The sequence below is a fragment of the Aotus nancymaae genome, unplaced genomic scaffold, assembly GCF_030222135.1.
Source record: "Aotus nancymaae isolate 86718 unplaced genomic scaffold, 86718_ANA_hifiasm-v0.15.2.pri h1tg000028l, whole genome shotgun sequence".
In the NCBI taxonomy this organism is placed as follows: Eukaryota; Metazoa; Chordata; class Mammalia; order Primates; family Aotidae; genus Aotus; species Aotus nancymaae.
The window spans coordinates 27,668,486-27,674,839 of record NW_026988441.1 but is presented as its reverse complement, the minus strand read 5'-3'; positions in this window follow the sequence as shown (position 1 = coordinate 27,674,839).

Here is a 6,354-nt window from a genome sequence, read left to right as displayed (position 1 = left end):
CCCAGGAGTTCGAGACCAGCCTGGCCAACGTGGTGAAACCCCATCTCTACTAACAGTATAAAAATTAGCCTGGCATGGTGGCACATGTCTGTAATCCCAGCTACTCAGGAGACTGAGGCAGAAGAATCACTGGAACCCAGGAGACGGAGGTTGCAGTGAGCTGAGATCGTGCCACTGCACTCCAGTCAGCAATAGAGTGAGACTCTGTCTCAAAAACAAAAACAAAAACAAAATTTAAAAAAATAATAAGGAATAGATATAAGAAGTTGTGGCCAGCCGCAGTGGCTCACACCTGTAATCCCAGCACATTGGGAGGTTGACGCAGGAGGATGGCTTGAGCCCAGGTGTTCGAGACCAGCCTGGGCAACATGGTGAAACCCCATCTCTACAAAAAATATAGTAATAATAATAAGAAGCTGGGTGTGGTGGCATGTGCCTGTAGTCCCAGCTACTGGGGAGGCTGAGGTGGGAGGGTCACCTGAGCCCGGGAAGTTGAGGCTGCAGTGAGCCATGGTCATGCCACTGCACTCCAGCCTGGGGCAATGGGAGTGAGACCTTGTCTCAAAAAAAAAAAAAAAAAAAGTCATCTTCATCTCTGTAACCCAATCACAAATCTTAGCACATAAATGGTCTGGGTAAGTATTTTGTTTATTTTAACTGTTCAATCACCCAGAGATACTTCTTGGGCACAGCCTTCGTACAGGGAATCGAGGACAAAGCAAACCCAGTCCCTGCCCAAGGGAGCTGACAGTCCAGTAGGAGAGATGGCAATAAATAAACTATTACCCAATAATTATATCAGTTGCCCCTGGGACCAGGCTGCTAAGAGAGATGACTAAGTCTGGGAGGGCTTCCCGGAGGAGGTGGCTTTGATACTGAAATCCAGCAACAAATGGGACTAGCCAGAGAGTGACCTTAGAGTGTGGGAGTGTGGGGAGTTCTGGCAACGGGAACAGCCCAGGCAAAGGCCAGGAAGCTGCGTGAATTCAGTGTTCCTGAGAAGAGCAGGGTGTCAGGGATACAGGGAGCTGATGAGACTCATTTGATGGCACGGGTGGGGCCTCGTGGGTCAAGGGAAAGAGATATAGATGGTGTCCTCAGCTCAGTGGAGCCACAGCCGACGTGCAGCCGGAAGTGCCAAGCAGAGGCTTAGCTGTGTATTTTTCTCTCACTTCCTGGTGGTTTCAGCAGACAGTAATGCAACCTTATGGCCCCATCCCTGGCCCGAGACTGAAGCCTCCATTCTCCAGGAGGTACAGTGAGTTTCTGCGCCTCTGCTTCCTCTAGTGTGATGGTTCCTGCAATGTTTTGAGAATGCATAAGAGGATATTGGGGTGAGGCCCAAAGTGGTACCCTCAACCCCAGAGAAGGACGTGTGGTTTCTATAAGGAAGTCCGGGCCAGGCGTGGTGGCTCACACCTGTGATCCCAGCACTTTGGGAAGCCGAGTCAAGAAGATCGCCTGAGGTCAGGAGTTCGAGATCAGCCTGGCCAACATGGTGAAACCCCGTCTCTTCTAAAGATACAAAAATTAGCTGGATGTGGTGGCTCATACCTGTAGTCCCAGCTACTCAGGAGGCTGAGGCAGGAGAATCGCTTGAACCCGGGAGGCAGAGGTTGCAGTGAGTTGAGATTGCGCCATTGCACTCCAGCCTGGGTGATAGAGTGAGACTCTGTCTCAAAAAATAAATAAACAAAAATTTTTTTAAAAAAAGGAAGTTCTGGCCAGGTGCGGTGGCTCACGCCTGTAATCCCAGCACTTTGGGAGGCCAAGGCCAGAGGATCACGAGGTCAGGAGATCGAGACCATCCTGGCTAACACGGTGAAACTCCATCTCTACTAAAAATACAGGAAAAAAAAATAGTCGGGCGTGGTGGCACCTACCTGTAATCCCAGCTACTTGGGAGGCTGAGGCAGGAGAATCGTTTGAACCCGGGAGGCAGAGGTTGCAGGGAGCCAAGATTGTATCACTGCACTCCAGCCTGGGCAACAGAATGAGACTCTGTTTCAAAAAAAGAAAAAAGATCAGGGGACAGAACCCAGAACTTGCCAAAGAAAACTGGGGTGTGCCAGTGATGTAAACACTCACATTTTTCTGCTGACACGAAGTTCGTAAACACAGTGAAAGAATAGAATCAAATCAAAATGTAACTGGAAACAAAGTTCAACTCATGGATAAAGTATCTTCATTATATAAGTAACATCTATAAAGCAGCAAGAAAATGCCAACCACGTAGGTGGATATGAATCCAGAAGTCAAAGAAAATGAAGGACAAACAGCTCTTAAACTCAAAAAAAGGTCCGGAGCTTCACGTGCCAAATGAAAATTAGGAGTGCAGTGAAGCAGGCATGCGCGCTGGCTCACACCTGTAATCCCAGCACTTTGATACACAAGGCGAGCAGATGACCTGAGGTCAGGAGTTCGAGACCAGCCTGGCCAACATGGTGAAAACCCATCTCTACTAAAAAATACAAAAATTAGCCAGGTGTGGTGGCATGCACCTGTAATTCCAGCTACGAGGGGGACTGAGGCAGCAGAATTGCTTGAGCCTGGGAGGCAGAAGTTGAAGTGAGCCAAGATCATGCTACTGCACTCCAGAGGGTGATAGAGCAAGACTCCTTCTCAAAACATATATAAATAAAAATTTTAAAAAGTTAGCCAGGTGTGGTGGTGGGCACCTGTCATGCCAGCTACTCGGGAGGCTGAGACAGGAGAATTGCTTGAACCCAGAATGCAGAGGTTGCAGTGAGCTGAGATCACGCCACTGCACTCCAGCCTGAGCGACAGTGAGACTCCAGGCAGGTCCTCGAAGATGTCAAAAAACAAACAAACAAACAAATGCCAGGTGCCGTGGCTCATACCTGTAATCCTATCACTGTGGGAGGCTGAGACACGTGGATCACCTGAGGTCAGGAGTTCAAGACCAGCCTGGCCAAAATGGCGAAACCCCATCTCTACTAAAAATACAAACAGTAGCCGGGCACCCCCGTAACCCCAGCTACTTGGGAGGCTGAGGAAGGAGAATCACTTGAACCCGAGAGGTGGAGGTTGCAGTGAGGTGAGATCACGACACTGCCCTCCAGCCTGGGTGACAGAGAGAGACTCCATCTCAAAAAAAAAAAAAAAAGAAGAAGGCCAGGGACCTGGGGTCTGGAGTACATACAAGTGGGTGGTTTTGCAGTGTTTTGAGGACCTAGGGTCAGAATCCAAATCTTGGCAGATTTGGGGGTCTTGGATGCAGCCCTGGGAAGGCGCTGTTGCCAGTAACTGAGGTTAGGGAGGGCGTGGGAAGGAGATTGAGCTGTGGCTTTGCCCAGGGTCCTGAATGAACAAACTGGCGCCTTCAAAGTCCCTGGCGAAAAGACGACAGGGAGGACGGGCTGCCCTTGGGCTGCTCTGCCAACCAGGAACTCCTCGGCTGGGCCCCACCGAATGGTGATGACAGGCAGAGGGTGGCCCAATACCAGCCTGCCCAGGTCAGATTCCTGCGTGGCCTGAGGTGTAGGCAGAGGAATCCTACCAGGCCAGCTGTGTCACTAGGAAACGGGGGACACGTCATCACTCAGACACCGACAAAACGTAAAAGAAAGAAAAATAATAAAGCTTATTATTACTATTATTTTTGAGAAGGAGTCTCTCTCTGTTGCCCAGGCTGGAGTGCAAAGGCTCAATCTCAGCTCACTGCAACCTCCGCCTCCCAGATTCAAGCAATTCTCCTGCCTCAGCCTCCCAAGTAGCTGGGATTACAGGCGTGCACCACCACACCCAGCTAATTTTTGTATTTTTAGTAGAGACGGGGTTTCATCATATTGATCAGGCTGGTCTTGAACTCCTGACCTCAGGTGATCCGCCCACCTCAGCCTCCCAAAGTGCTGGGATTACAGGCATGAGCCACCGCGCCCAGCCAAAAATAAAAATAATAAAGCTTTGAAGCAAACAGTGAGCATATCACAACCCGTGCCCTTCCCCACCCCAGCGTGCCCCTCCCTCCGCTCCAACCCAGGCCTTGGAGACAGAAGCACCAGGCTGCAAGGGCAGGACTAGGGTTCAGGGATCTCCCTCTCCTCTCCTTCCTCCTCCCCTAAATTCCTTTTCCTGCCCCTCTCCTGTTCTCCCAGGATCCAATTTGTGCTCCAGGCGGTGCTCTGCCCTTTCCAGATCTCTCTCCACCCGCTTGTCGCCTTGCAGCACTTTGGGGAAACTGATGCCAGAGTGGTGCGTTCCGGCACAAAGGGAGAGACGGGGTCTCAACCTCCCCAGTACAAATAATCATACACCATTTAAATCTCACAACAACCCTATAAGCTGGCGACTATTATTGACTTCATTTTGTGGATGGGGAAACTGAGGCCCGGAGCGGCAACGCAGCCGGTGAACCATTGTTGGGACTTGAACCTGGTTTTGAGTGGGGTTCTTCTGCCACCTGGTGGACACTCAGGGCAGCGCGGTTGGGATAGAGTCGCCTTTCACCTGACGTCCGGCCCAGAAGACCCCAGCCAGAGAAGGACTGACCTGCTTCCCTGGCCTCCCTGTCACACATTACACCCATCAATTTTCTGAATTTTCACAATCTAAGTGTCCACCAAGAAGGGACTGGGTAACTGACCACCTGTGTTATCGTTGGGCTAAAGATTTTGGGTCAAAAATTAATTTGCCCACCTTTTAAGAAATAGCAAAAGAAATTCTTTTTTTTTTTTGAGACAGAGTCTTGCTCTGTTGCCCAGGCTGGAGTGCAGTGGCATGATCGTGGCTCACTGCAAACTCTGCCTCCCAGGCTCAAGCGATTTTCATGCCTCAGCCTCGAGTAGGTGGGACTACAGGCGCCCGCCACCACACCCAGCTACATTTTGTAATTTTTGGTAGAAGCGGGGTTTCACCATGTTGGCCAGGCTGGTCTCGAACTCCTGATCTCAGGTGATCCGTCCACCTCGGCCTCCCAAAGGGCTGGGATTACAGGTGTGAGCCACCATCTGGCCAAAAGAAATTCTTTAGGCTGAAAGCAAGTGACCCTAGACATTTATTCAATTCCAATCTACGTGAAAATCTGAAGAACACATATAAAGGTACAGCATATAATTTTTAAGGATTGCATAAAGCCAGATACTTTGGCTCATGCCTGTAATCCCAACATTTTGGGAGGCTGAGGTGGGCAGATCAATTGAACCCAGAAGTTCAAGACCAGCCTGGCCAACATAGAGAGACCTTGTCTCCACAAAATACACAAAATTTAGCTAGGCTTTGTGGCACGCACCTGTAGTCCTAGCTACTCGGGAGTCTGAGGTGGGAGAATCTCTTGAGCCTGGGAGTTTGAGGCTGCAGTAAATGGAGATCTCACCACTGCACTACAGCCTGGGTGACAGAGTGAGATCCTGTATCAAAAAAATAAAAATAAAATTGGCCAGCCATAGCAGCTCATGCCTGTAATCCCAGCACATTGGGAGGCCAAGATGGGCAGACCACTTGAGGTCTGGAGTTCAAGATCAGCCATGGCCAACATGGCGAAACCCTGTATCTACTAAAAATACAAAAATAATTAGCCAGGCATGGTGGCACACACCTTTAATCCCAGCTACTTGGGAGGCTGAGGCCATTTGAACCTGGGAGGCAGAGGTTGCAGTGAGCCAAGATCGCGCCACTGCCCTCCAGCCTGGGTGACAGAGTGAGACCCTGTCTCAAAATAAATAAATATAAATAAAATATAGCATAAATGCAAGTTTCTTCTCTTTTTTTTTTCTCTTAACAGATTTAATTAAAAAGCAGTTGTATAAAACCATATATTAGCCAGGCCCGGTGCCTCACACCTGTAATCCCAGGACTTTGGGAGGCCAAGGTGGGTGGATCACCTAAGGTCTGGAGTTCAAGACCAGTCTGGCCAACATGGTGAAACCCTGTCTCTACTAAAAACAGAAAATAATATCTGGGCGTGGTGGTGGGCACCTGTAATGTCAGCTACTTGGGAGACTGAGGTGGGAGAATCTCTTGAACCTGGGAGGTGGAGATTGCCGTGAACTGAGATTGCCCCACTGCACTCCAGCCTGGGTGACAGAGCAAGACTCCATCTCAAAAACAAAAAACAGGGCGGACACGGTGGCTCACACCTGTCATCCCAGCACTTTGGGAGGTCGAAGCGGGCAGATCACCTGAGGTCAGGAGTCCAGACCAGCCTGGCCAACATAGTGAAACCCCATCTCTACTGAAAATACAGAAAATTAGCCGGGCGTGGTGGTGCATGCCTGTAGTTCCAGCTACTCAGGAGGCTCAGGCAGGAGAATCGCTTGAACCTAGAAGGTGGAAGTTGCAGAGCGAGACTCCGTTCTCAAAATAAAATAAAACTATATATTAATGTATTAATTG